At 39.3% G+C, this 14112-nt stretch overlaps 1 protein-coding gene across 4 annotated transcripts in view; it reads left to right on the top strand.

Moving 5' to 3' along the window:
• Window positions 1–14112, top strand: part of PTPRK (protein tyrosine phosphatase, receptor type, K) — a 756434-nt gene that overhangs the window by 69769 nt on the left and 672553 nt on the right. The gene's annotated exons all lie outside the window — the stretch shown is intronic.

Consider the following 14112-nt stretch of genomic DNA (forward strand, 5'->3'; position numbering starts at 1 on the left):
GATGTTGACATACTCGGGGACCATTATTCTTCCTACCATACCAAAAAATCCCCATCGCCATTGCGTTGATTCCGTCTCATACCGTTGATTCCGACTCGGGTTTATTAGGCTGCAAATCTTTATGGAAGCAGAAAACCTCCTTTTTCTCCCGCAGAACGCTTGTGGATTCAAACTGCTGCCCAATAAGCTACCAGGACTCCTCTGCCTAACATAAGTGCTCATTTAAATGCTCATGTTAAAATACAAATATAACTAGAAGCAGCTAAGTATATTTATTTGGAGAGACAGATAAAGTTATTTGATTGTTTAACTCTCCTGTTTCTTTTCCTGTCTGCAACACTTGTTAAACAGTCTCCTTACTCATTATGCTGTGTGAAATACGTCAATCACAAAAGGACAAATAATGTATGATCGCACTTATCTGAAACAGCAAGAACAGGCACGTGTACAGAGACCAGCATGCATTGTTGATTGTCAGGGGCAAACTGGAGGGGAAGAGGCAGTCATTGCTTAGGAGACAGTGAGTTTTTCTTGTGCTGATGAGAAACTGCAGCGATTATGGGTGATTGTTCCACAATATATTAATGCAGTTGATGTCATTGATTGTATGACTGAAAAATATTGAATTGGCAAATGTTATATATGTTCTCAAAAGAATAAAAACAAAGCGACAGCGACAACAAGCAGCCCCTAAGAGCTACTCCAGGGTGTTAGTAGAGAACAGCAATATAAGAATTTTGTTTTATTGGATTTGAATTGGCTTTCCAGGTAAAAACATTAATTATTTTGGAGGTATTTTCAGGTTATTGGAAGTTGAATAAAATTGGGCAGTCTTTTTGGTCTGCGTTCTTATTTTATTAATTTGTAATGCTACCATCCCTTGGCATACAGCTGTAGCTAAGTACAAAAGATAACCTTTTTGTTTTTTGATAGATGGGTTAGTATATACTTTCTAGCTAGATAAAATAAATGGAGGGAAGAACTCATTTATAGTGGTCATTTCGAGTTTTTTAGTGTTAGATACTCGTCTGATTTTGTTAATCTTGCCATAGATATAGTGATCTTATTTTTCCTGCAAATGTGAAAAGTGCATTAATCACTGCTATCAACAAAATACCTTGTTTTAGAGTTGTAAGAATTACTTATCAAAGAAAACTTCTGTGGGAAAAGAATTTATTCTGTGATGGCAAAATCAGATACATTGATACTTTTTCGTTTTGTTTTGTGGTTTTGAAAAGGTGTTCAGTGTGTATATTAGATTCACCTGACCTGGGGCAGTGTTTCTGTTTGGTACAAATAGTTTAGAAAATTATTTTGGACTGAAATAGAAGCATTGCAACTTGTCAAGGTCTGGAAAAATCTGATCAGAAGAACGTGCTAGGGAGATGACTCAATGTAAAGAAAACAAAAATTTTCACCACTGGTTCCATAAACAGCATCCATATTAATGGAGAAAAGATTGAAGCCGTCAAAGACTTCATTTTGTTCGGATAAATCATCAACACTCATGGAAGCAGCAGTCAAGAAATCAAAGTTGTATTGCATTAGGCAAATCTGCTGCACAATACCTTTTTAAAGTGTTGAAGAGCAAAGATGTCAGCTTGAGGACTAAGGTACGCCTGACCCAAAAGTCATGGGTTTCAATAATCTCATATGCATGTGAAAGTTAGACAATGAGTTTAAGGAACTGTAGAAGAATTGATGCATTTGTTATGATGTTGGAGGAGAATATTGAAAGATACTTAAGAGAAAATTAAATAGAACCAGTAGAAGTTTGTGGGTGGTCACTTCTATAAGTGAATGACCAATGGAGAGATTTGGAAGTTGGCCACAAAAGTCATGGAATGAATGATGGGTTTGCTGGGAAACCGTTTTCTATTAATCTGCATTGTGGTGTATTACTTTGTATGGCTCATCTACTCGTAGTCTTTGTAACCCCTACCAACCAACGTTTTTGACCTATTTGATCTTGGAAAGAGAAGGTGGGAGAAGATGCTGATAGGATGATATTATTCAATTGTGAGTGATTAACAGAGTTATTGTGATATTAAAAACTTGGAACTCTAATGTTACTATAAAATGAACTGTCTCAGAAGCAGGAATGAGGGTAGGGGTTAGTCAGTACCATCAAAGAAGATGAGCCAGGAGTGGAGCTAGTCCTCTGGACCCTGAGATCCCTGTGTACTGAACCTCTCCAACCCAGGGATAGAAAGCTGTGACAGCAGAGGAATGGCAGAGGACCAGCAGCAGAACCAGCAACCAGAGCACGAGACAGAGCAGTTGGGCTTCCTAGCCCCTGGAGCAAGTAAAGCTGAGTGACTTTGGGGAGTGGAGTTGTTTTCAGTGTGGAGTACCTCCAGGCACTTAACTGGGGAGCTAGGTTTGATTTCCCACAGAGCTAGAACTTAGTGCCTGTGGGTTGAGGCTTATAGTGGAGTGGAGTGTCCTGTGGGCATTTATTGGCAGCACTAACAGAGCTGATACAACCTTGCCTGCTGAAAGTGAAGAAAACTTAAAATATTTACTGATGAAGATCAATGACCACAGCCTTTGGTATGGATTGCATCTCAACGTAAAGAAAACAAAAATCCTTACCGCTGGACCAATAAACAACATTTTTATCAATGGAGAAAAGATTGAAGTTGTCAAGGACTTCATTCTTCTTGGATCAACCATCAACACTCATTGAAGCAGCAGTCAGGAAATCAAATGACGTATTACATTAGCCAAATCTGCTGCACAAAAACCTTTTGAAAGTGTTGAAGAGCAAAGTTGTCAGCTTGAGGAATAATGTGTGCCTGACCCAAGCCATGGTACTTTCAAATAACCTCATATGCATGCGAAAGCTGGACAGTGAATAAGGAAGCCCGTAGAAGAATTGATGCTTTTGAGTTTTGGTCTTGGAGGAAATTACTGAAAATGTCATGGGCTGCCAAAAGAACAAATGATCTGTGTTGGAAGAAGTGTAGCTGGAATGCTCCATGGAGGCCAGGATGACCAAATTTTGCCTCTCATGCTTTGGGTAGGAGGGACCAGTCGCTGGAGAAGGATATTATGTTTGGTAAGTTGGAGGGTTAGAGAAAATGAGGACGAACCCCCCCCAGTGAGATGGATTGGCAAAGTGGCAGCATCAATGGGCTCAAGTTTGGCAATAATTGTGAGGTTAGCCCAGGATCCGGCAGTGTTTCGTTCTGTTGTGCATAGGGTTGCTATGAGTCAGTACCGACTCAATGGCACCTAAAAACAACAAAAGAACTTTGTAACATTGCTGGAGCAGAGTAGAGACCAGGCCAAGGAGCCAAGAGCCAGAGAGGTTCCTGCCTTGGGGCATGGCAGAGGAGAGAATGTCTAGAAAAACTATGCCCTGAGCATGTCTTACCCTGAATTCTAACCTGTTAACTTCCCAATAGACACCGCAGTTGTGAGTGTGGTGCTTGAGTTCTGTGTGACCATTGCAATGAATTATGAAACCCACTGAGTGGAGAGTGTTGAGTGAAGGATGGTTGATGTCCTATATTTGCTAAATCGGTTCCTAATTTTCTACTTATGACGCTTTATAAGATTGTTGTTGTTGTTAAGTGCCATCAAGTTGGTCCTGCCTCATAGGGACCCTGTATACTGCTTGTCCTACAGCATCACACCAGGACTCCATATCAAAGATTGTTTTTATTGTTAAGTAACTTTGAGTTGGTCCTGATTCATAGCAACCTGTTGTTGTTAAGTACTGTCAAGTCAGTTCTGGCTTATAGCTACCCTGTATAGGGTTTCCTAGGAGCAACTGGTGAGTTTGAACTGCCAACCTTGTGGTTCACAGTCCAGTGCTGATTCTGTAGTGCCACACCAGTTCTTTAATACTACTACTACTACTACTAATTTGATCCCTGGGGAAAAAAGAAAGGGAGTCAATTTAAATAAATTATATTACTTGAAAATAAATTTATGTGAGAAGAAATGTCCAGTTGTGTTGTGGCAGGCAGTTCAATGAGGACCCTAAAGTATTGTGTCATTCAGGGACTGGTCCCTCCTGATAACACGCCCAAAATATGAGAGACGAGGGAGCTTCGAAGGAGCATTTTGGCTGTACTTTTTCCAGCACAGATTTGTTTCTTCTGGAAGTCCATTGTACTTTTAATATTCTTCTCCAACACTATAACTCAAATGCACCAATTCTTCTTACAGTTTCCTTGTTTATTTGCCAACATTCACATACAAATGAGGCAGTCAAAAATATGGCTTGGGTCAGATGTACTTTAGTCCTCAAAGTTATATCTTTGCTCTTAAGAATTTTAAAGAAGTCTTACTCAGCAAGAGTCATTAAACAAATATTAACATACAATTCTAAGGTTTAAATCAAGCTTATGGTTAAAAAGAACAAATATTAAAATATTTCATTTTCTTAAAAGATTCAATTTACTGAAAATTAAAGTTCTTTACTAATGTTTTCTTTTTTTTGTGTGAGCAAAACTTTGGGCTGGGTTTTGTGAAAACTTAGTGTTAGGTCTAAAAATGTATATGATATAAACTCTGCCCTCAATTGCCTTGGTATTTTGTTGGTATTATTAGGCATCATCTGTTGCTGTTGCTGTTTCTTGGTGCCATGGAGTCTGTTCTGATCATAGTGATGTTATGCACAACAGCACAAAACACTGCCCAGTCCTGCGCCATCCTCACAATCATAGTTAAGCTTGAGTCTGTTACTGCTGACACTGTGCCAATCCATCTTGCTGGGGGACTTCCTGTTCTTTGCTGACCTTTCACTTTACCAAGCATGATATCCTTCTCTAGAGACTGGCTCCTTCTGGTCATATGTTTGAAGTGTGAGAGACAAAATCTCATCATCTTATCTTCTAAACAACATTCTGCTATACTTCTTCCAAAAACATACTTGTTTGCTCTTCTAGCAGTCCATGCTACTTTTAATATTCTTTAACACCATAACTTAAATGCATTGATTCTTCTATGGTCTTCCTTATCCATTGTCGAAATTTCACATGCACCTTAGTTCTCAAAGTGACATCTTTGCTTTTGAACACTTGAAACTTGTGCAGCAGATTTGCCTAATGCAATATGCCACTTGATTTCTTTCTGCTGTTTCCATGAGTGTTGATAGTGGATTCAAGCAAAAGGAAGACAGCTCCATGTATTTTAATGTTATTTATTGGTCCAGTGGTGAGGATTTTTGTTTTCTTTCTATTGAGGTGCAAGCCATACTGAAAGTTGTGGTCATTGATCTTAATCAATAAGTATTTTAAGTTCTCTTAACTTTCAGCAAGCAAGGTTGTGTCATTTGCATATTGCAGGTTTTCAACGAATCTTCCTCCAATCCTAATGCTCCGTTCTCCTTCATATAATTCAGATTCTTGGATTATTTGCTAAGAGTGCAGACTGAATAAATATGGTTGGTGAAAGAATACAATCCTGGTGCACACCTTTCCAGATTTTAAACCATTCTGTGCCTTTTTTGGCTGTGAATGACTATCGACTGTTGTTGTAAATTGTTGTCAGTTGGTTCTGACTCACAGTGACCATGTAGGGTTTCCAAGGAGAGGTTGGTGGGTTTGAACCACTTTCCTTGCAGTTAGCAATCCAGTGTTTATCCTACAGTGCCACCCCAGTACCCCATACCAGAGTTAGAAACAGTATATTTAAAAGTAAGTTGTAGTCCCCCTCCTAGACTGAAACTCAAAGGGAAGACATGAGCCGGCATGTACAATTGCTGGTGACCACATTAGTCAGTTGGTAAGTGGAAGAGGCGAAAAGGCAGCAATGGAGATATGGGCTGCGTTCAACCATGTTCCATAGACACTTGTCGACCTGGAGATGAGAGAGAGAAGAGGAAGGGATGGTTAGTCTGAAGAGTGGTATGACCTGGGAACTCCTGAGCCCATGGCCAAGGACATAGCCAGGAAGGGTTAGAGCTGAGAGTGAAACATCCAGCTGATATGAAGTGAGGGGAGACGCACAAGAACGCCCAAACTTGAAGATAGTACTCATTCGACTTAGCCTCGATGGATTGATGATCAGAACTTGACTATAAGAAGATTAAAAAAAAACAATGTTTGATAAAGGAAACAAGCGTACATTGCTACAATTTGATGAACTTGACCTACAATTATGGATGTAGTGACTCAAAATACCAACTGAGAGGGAAAGAGTCTTCCCATCAAGTATCAATCCTATCCTGTCTGTATACAGGGTTGATAGGGACAGGCAACGTAGACATTAGCTACCTAAAATTGGGGAAGGGGGGCTACAAAGGCATAAGTGACGGGCTTTAAAGGTTTCAAGAGAGAGTTTAATTTCCGAGTGTGGGGGAGAAAGTAGAATCCCCTCTGAATAGTTTTCATCTTTTCTAGATGGATATGATGAAAGGGGATGGGGATATAAGATTCTTATGATTCAATAGTGAATGATTGTTATCATGACCAACTGTGACTGTTACAATTGTATAGGTAAAAGTTTTATAACAAAAACGGGGGAGTAGTTAATCTTACAGTCCAGGATCAGAAGACCCTAGGACCATCAAGGGAGAGGAGAATGGGCAGAATGTGGGACCCTATCCAGAGAAGCAGTGACACCGGAAATGGAGGCAGAGATGAGGACATACATATAGAATAACTGAAGACACTAGACTCATGGAAAGACAAAGGCTGTGTGCTGGCAGACAGGAGGCAGGCTTACAGAATGTGCCCTTTGGTTGTTTAAATGATTATATATTCCTGAGTGTTTTGTGCACACACCCCCCAAAATAAAACCCCAACAACAATAAACCACAAACCCAAAGCAACAACAACAGAAGGAATAGAAGTAAATACTGTTGAATGATGATGCACAAGGAGATTATAATCATCGCAATGAAACAATGAGTGTAAAACCGATATTCTCCCATGTAAACATTCACCCAATTCACAATAAAAACTTAAAAAAAATTAAGTTGTAGGGCCACTTGCCCCAGCCAGCCCTTGCAGGTATGTTGCTACACACACCCCTTAATGGTTGCCAGGTTGTGATGGAAGCTTTCCTATATGGGTAGCCTTCTCCCTGTTGTCTGAAAGCCTGGTGCATATGTGGCTGATGTAATCAGGTATGGTTGTAGGAGAATACTGCGATCCTTATGCCCTGTGTAAGTCTCCACTGTGTGGAGATGCTGTTGTTTTTAAGTGCCCTTGAGTAGGTTCTGACTCATAGCAACCCTGTGTTGGGTTTCCAAGGAGCGGCTGGTTAGTTTGAACCACCAACCCTGAGGTTCAAACCAATCTTGCAGTCTAGCGCATTATTCCACAGTGTCACTCCATGAATTCCCCCTCCTGCGTGATTTATGTTTGCCTTTGTCTTGTGTTTATATTGTTTAGGACTTAATAAAGAGTCTGTATAATATTTATATTTTTGAAGATGGGGTCTCTTTCTCCCCTAAAACAACCCATGTAGATTTACAGCCTCAGAAACGCTATTAGACAGGGTTCCTATGAGTTAGTCTTGATTTGATGCCAGCGGGTTTGTCTTGAGTTTGGCATTATAGTTATTACGGTGTCATGAAGAGCACAGTAAAAGAGTAAAAAGAGGTTCCTGGAGAACTTTGGTGAATTTTCCACTTTTGCTCTCAAGACCCGTTTTCAAATCCATTACAGAAGGAACTAGATTTTTTTTTTTTTTTTTTTTTTGGTAAATTTCCACAACAAAGTAGAGGTGGTATTCCAGAATGGACAGTGAGTGGCTTTCAGTTCTGATTCCTGCCTGGATAGTTTTCTTTGCATATGTCCTTTATTCCCCTAGCAAATACCCTTATTATCTGTTTTCTAATTTCTGATTTTCTGATTTCTAGTATGTCATGATGAATCTTTTTTAAAAAAAGGTGTCATTTGTGTTCAGTTCTTAAAATTAGCACAGTGGCTGTCAACAGAGCAAGAGCTTAATAAATGTCTGTCATTTGAATGAATGGGACAATGATACTTGGTTTTAAGGTCTAATGCATTTAATAGAAATGGGATATAAATGCCTATAATAAAAATAGCTTTCTTATTATTTATAATCATGAAGAACCTATGACATTTATAAGTAATATTTAATGACCAATGATAGGGCAGTGAAACTGCAAAGGAAACATAGGAGTGGCCAGAGAGGTTTGAAGAAGCTAGTAGCTATTCTAGTACAGGGGTGGGGAATCTTTTTCTGCCGAGGGCCATTTGGATATTTGTAATATCACTTAATATAAATTTAGGTTGCTTTGAAAAAGCCTAGATTTATTGAAGTTGTAGCCCATCTGCAGTTGCCTTGGCAGGGCCAGAACACATGATTTTGCAGGTTTATTTGACCCCATCCCTGTTCTGGTAGATCACGGAATTAAAAAGTTTGAAGTGTTCATCCGTATTATTCAATGTTACTGAGACATTCAGAATAGCAAGGGTTGATAGGCAGGCTGTATTATGATTGATACGTGATCTTAGCTAAAAAGGTTTTAATGGGTTGATCTTGACGTTCTTTTCTATGGTAGGATGTAGTCTTCTCCAAGAGAATACTTAAATGCACTGAAAGTCGTCATTTGTTGTTTTAGAAAATTTTCATCTATAACCTGGTTTCCTCCCTTCCCCCTCTGCCACACGTCTTCCTTTTGGGCTTCTTGTTCTTCGCTCTCTTCTTCCTCCTCCACCTCATCTTGTATTTACTGTCTTCTCAAGACTAAATTTAATAAGTTAGTAAAATAGGATTTACCATTGGTAACAGTGTACTTTCTTGTAGGCATAACATTTCCTTGCTTCTCTTGCTCCAAACAGTAAAGCTTCTGCCATTTTGAAGATGTTTTAGGGATCTCAACTTCAGTCTTCTTGCCATTATTTTCATTTATGTGTTATTATTCATTTAAGTTCTATATATTTTTTATTTACATGAAATAAATTAGTAAAGAAAGCAGTGCTTACTGCTTTAAAGTGTACCCTATCTTTTCTACTGAGTCATTCTATCTTCCTTTTCCTTTGTCGTCTTAAAATGTTACTGAACTTTTATCTGGCCCCTCAAATTAAAAGTAATTTATTTTCTAACTTGGAAATAGTTTACCATACCTATTCTTGTTCTCTCTAATTATTGTTGTATTAAAGTGCCATAAAGTTGGTTCTGACTCATAGGAACTCTGTACAGTGTTTCTGAGAAGTTGCTAGTAGGTTTAAACCACCAACTTTAGGGCTAATAGTCCATTTTTTAACCTATGGTACCACACCAGGACTCTCCGTAATTACTTTGTTATGGTTGTGTTGCTAATTGCATTGGCTCTGACTCATAGTGACCTTTTATAGGGTTTTTGCAAGTGGCTGGTGGGTTTGAACTGCTGACCTTGTGTTTAGCAGTCCAGTGCCTTTTGCCATTCTTGTCCATGGTATTGTCTCCTTAAGCTTCAGGATTAATTTGCTTTTCACTTAGTATGGGTTGTCTGACACTTGAATATTGTATATCTAGTTTATTTTTCCTCTTGTCAGATTTCTCCTATTTGTAATTGTAGCATTGACAAAAACTTGGCAGTAGATATAAAGAAGACAGATTCAACTAATTCAACTGGCAATAGTTGCTACAAAAATTTTTTCAGTCACTTTTTTTCCTTTTTAGTCTGTGTGAAAACTGTCAGGTTCTGCTACATAGTCAAGCAACCAGTGTAGTCAGACAGAGCCCCACTTTCAGAAGAGGCCTCCATTTGGGGTTTAATGCTCTGTGACTGCCTTGAAATCTTACTAGTTTTATCTTTGATTAGTGTATTGTAAATGAAATCAGACGGGACTCTGTCTCATACACTTGAGATTTGGAGCCTTGGATTCTGTGCTGCTCATTCTCCCACCCAACCCAGTGATTGTTGCTGCCCTCTACACTTAAAAAAAGGGAGCTCTGGTAGCATAGTGATTACGAATCGGGCTGCTAACCTGAAGGTCAGCAGTTCGAAACTACCAGCTGATGCACGGGAGAAAGATGAGGCTTTCTGCTCCCGTAAAGATTTACAGCCTTGGAAACCCTGTACAGAGTCACTATGAGTCGGAACCCCCTCTGCTGGTACTTAACAACAAAAACACTTAAAAGTGTAGGTAAGGCAGACTCTGGCATGTGTCTCCCTTGAAGGAAGTAGTGTTAATGGGCTACAGACGCCTGTGAGGGTTCCTGCTGAAAGGAGCTACAGAGAGCAGGCCATTTAAAGAGAAAATAAAAAACACAATGGCTGATTAAGAGAGAGACTGTGGAAGAAGGAAAAGGAGTGTTTTCTTTGACTGTTAGACAAGGGAACTGCATTTTCATTTGCTCTGGACAAATTTTGCAGTTGATCTAACAATTATTACTCAGGAGCCAGAGCCTAGAAACAAGATTCACCTTTACAGCACTTAATGATTATATTATTAGAAAGAAAATCAATGGATTTCCCAATTTTTAGGGTTGTTTTTGAAACATTGTATTTGAATGAAGTGGGTTATAATTAGAATCCTAAGATAAGGAGCTCTGGTAGCGTAGTGGTTACGAATCGGGCTGCGAACCTTAAGGTCAGCGGTTCGAAACTACCAGCCGCTCCGCGGGAGAAAGATGAGGCTTTCTACTCCCGTAAGGATTTACACCCTCGGAAACCCTGTACAGGGTCGCTATGGGTCGGAACCGACTCGACGGCACTTAACAACAACAACAACAAGATAAGTATTTAATAATAGTTGTGGTCTTTGGATCACACTCTCAGCCTTTACATTTGCTTTTCATTACAATATTTTTTTCTAACATTGAATAAACACTTAACTGCCTGCTCCTAACAACAACTTTACTCTGTAGTAGTAAGAAAAGGGATTTGAATTTAACAAAGGAATTTAAAAAATTAATACATAATAGCTCCTTATTATCTTACCCTGAGCTTATTAGAACCTTTGCTGCTTCATAATTATTGTTTAGAACACGTATTTCATGATATTTTGTAGTATGACTTCATTTCATGATTTAGTATTTGGAGGTTCTCCCCCCACCCCCACCCCCTTAAGTTTGTTTTCCCACTACCTTTCCTTTTTGGCCATTGCTTACCCTCAATGGGCTCAAATTACTAAACCAGTTTCAATGGAAAATACAGATTTTATTTGATCGCTTTACTAAAGATAGGATTTGTTTTGTTTTGCATGGGACCTTTTAGTAAATATGAGGAGTGCTGGGCTGCCTGTGGCAAAATCGCAACCGCCAAGCCCACTCTGTATCCCACCAGCTCCCCACCTCCACTTTTTGTAAGCACAGAAAAACAAACCCCAAATAAAGAGAACAAATTTGATTTAATTTTTAAAACCGGAACCTTTGTGACCTATGTATTGTAGACCTGCAATGGTGGTGGTGTTTTTAATCTTAAAAAAAAAAAAAAAAAAAAAAGCATTGCTTTTTTCCCCTCTCTTTTCTTCTAAATTGTTTTTCAAAACAACGATATTCGTGTTACTGCTTGAGTTTTCTGCTGTCTAGAGATGGAAGTGTTGATCCTGCTGGGGTTGTATGTACTCACTGGGGAATGTGATGGAGCCATTGTCTGCCCATCTGTTGTCTTATTATTATTTTTTAAACTGAAACAAAGCTTCTTAAAGGCTTCTTGTGAAATGTATAATAATGGCATGCTTTCAAGGTCTAATTTATTACTTTTGGTTTAAAAGATACCAGTGCATTTCTTTTTGTTGTTGAGATTTCGGAGATTTGCTTTGTTGATTTTATCCAAGTTAATAATGACCTGAGGAGCGGCTGGTGAGCTTGAACCGCCGACTTTGAGGTTCAAACTGACATCGCAGTCCAGCTCATCAACCCACAGCACTAGACTCCTTTAATATCCTCTAATGCAGATCTTAGAGTCTTGGTGTGGCACTGTGAGTTAATGCGCCAGACTACAAAGACGTTTGAACTGCAAGTTTGGCAGGTCAAGCTCACCAGCCTCTCCTCAGAAACCCTATACAGGGTCAAAGGCACTTAACAACAGCAATGCAGATCATAGGACTTCTGGTGTGGCATTGTAGAATCAGCACTGGGCTTCTAACCATCAGCTGCTCCTCTGTAACCCTTTACAGGGTTGCTGTGAGTTGGAAACGACACTTAACAATAACAACAATACAGAGCACAGAGATGAACATTTTTAGTTATGAACGCACTCGATGTTAGAAATCCTAGGGACCTTAAAGACTTTACTTAAATTCTATGCTGTGTTTATAATCTAGCATTTTCTCTTCACATAGTGGTTAGACTGGTGCTGTAGAATGAGAACTGGCCATTCAAACACACCAGTTGCCCTTTGGAAACCCTATGCACAGAGTTGCTGTGAGTCGGAACCGACTCCATGGCACTTAACAACAGAGGTTAGACAGCCTTTTCAATTTAATAGTTAAACTTGTAACTTTAGAATGATTTCATAGCTGACACAACTGCATAACTATATAAAGATACATAAAACTTTTTTGTGTTTATTGTAACTTATTCTCATCTAAGCAACCCCCAGACACCCCCTCAAAATAATAAAACCAGAAATACCCACTGCCATCTAATTGACCCTGATTCACAGCAACCCTGTATAAAGTTTCCGATGCTATCAATCTTTACCAGATCAAAAAGCCTCATCTTTCTCCCTTGGAGTGGCCGTGGTGGGTTTACACTGCTGACCTTTTGACTAGCAATCCAAAAGAAAGTTTCTTTTGCTTAAGAGACCAAGAGAGGATGTGACAATGTAAGTGCTTTGGCATTCCAGACATATTTTAGTCTATCTCTGATGTGGAATTTATGGAAGAGAGCTAGAATGGAGGAATTGGGGCAGGGTTAGGAATTGGAGCAGGGGACAGTGCTGAATTTTTCCAGTAGTGAATAAATTCCATTATGCCTACACTCTTTTTGTAATATTTAATCTGTATTTGTTGTACTTGTGGATGGTGGGGAAGCCATCACTTACTGACAGAATTTTTTAAATGTTTTGTCTATTAACGATAGTTTATGGAGGACAGACAGATATTATTTCTTTCTTTTTAGTTCCCTCAAGAACCCAATAGTCAGTTCTACCATATGTCATGCACTGTAATGGGTACTATAGATGTGGGACTCAAACATTGTTAATTGGTAACTAAAATATTAATCATCTATAAAAGGAATGAAGTTCTTATACATGCTACATCATGGATAAACCTCAAAAACATTATGTTAAGTGAAAGAAGTAAGTCACCATTGACCACATGTTGTCTGGTTTCAGTTATATAAAATGTCTGTGATATGCAAGTCTATAGTGACAAAAAGCACATCACAGATATTACCTAAGGAACCTGGGAATTGAATGAGGGTGGAGCATGGGGAATGGCTGACGAATAGGGAGGGCTTTTTGTAGGGGAAGTGAAAAGGTCCTCAAGTCAGATGGTGGTGGCCGTTACACACCTCTGTAAAATATGAGAAACCACAGAATTGTATACTTTAAAAGGGTGAATTTTGTGGCATGTGAATTATATTCAATCTATAGATCATTCCCACCATGTGAAAAGGTCACATACAAGTCGTCCTGGTTTGTTATTCAACTTCCCTTTTCTTACTTTTTAGGGCAAATTTGCCGTATCCTTTATTCATCAGTAGAGCTTTCTAGAAATAGAGTATATGTTTTTAGTAATGTTGGTAGTAGTCAGGGGCTTGTTGTTGTTGTTCTTAAGTGCCATCGAATCGGTACTGACTCATAACGACGTTATGCACAGCAGAATGAAACACTGCCTGATCCAGGGCCAACCTCACTATCGTTGCCACACTTGAGACCATTGATGTTGCCACTTGGCCAATCCATCTCATTGGGGGTCTTCCTCTTTTTCTCTGACCCTCCACCTTACCAAACATGATACCCTTCTCCAGCTACCAGTCCCTCCTGACAATATGTCCAAAGTTTGAGAGAGGAAGTTTGGCCATCTTGGCCTCCAAGGAGCAGTCTGGCTACACTTCTTCCAACACATATCTTTTGGTTCTTTTGGCAGTGCATGGCACTTTCAAAATTCTCCTCCAACACCATAACTCAAAAGCATCAATTCTTCTATGGTCTTCCTTATTCACTGTCCAGCTTTCGCATGCATATGAGGTTATTGAAAATACCATGGGTTGGCTCAGGTGCACCTTAGTCCTCAAGCTGAC

The sequence above is a fragment of the Chrysochloris asiatica genome, unplaced genomic scaffold (genome assembly GCF_000296735.1).
Source record: "Chrysochloris asiatica unplaced genomic scaffold, ChrAsi1.0 scaffold00013, whole genome shotgun sequence".
Taxonomy (NCBI): Eukaryota; Metazoa; Chordata; class Mammalia; order Afrosoricida; family Chrysochloridae; genus Chrysochloris; species Chrysochloris asiatica.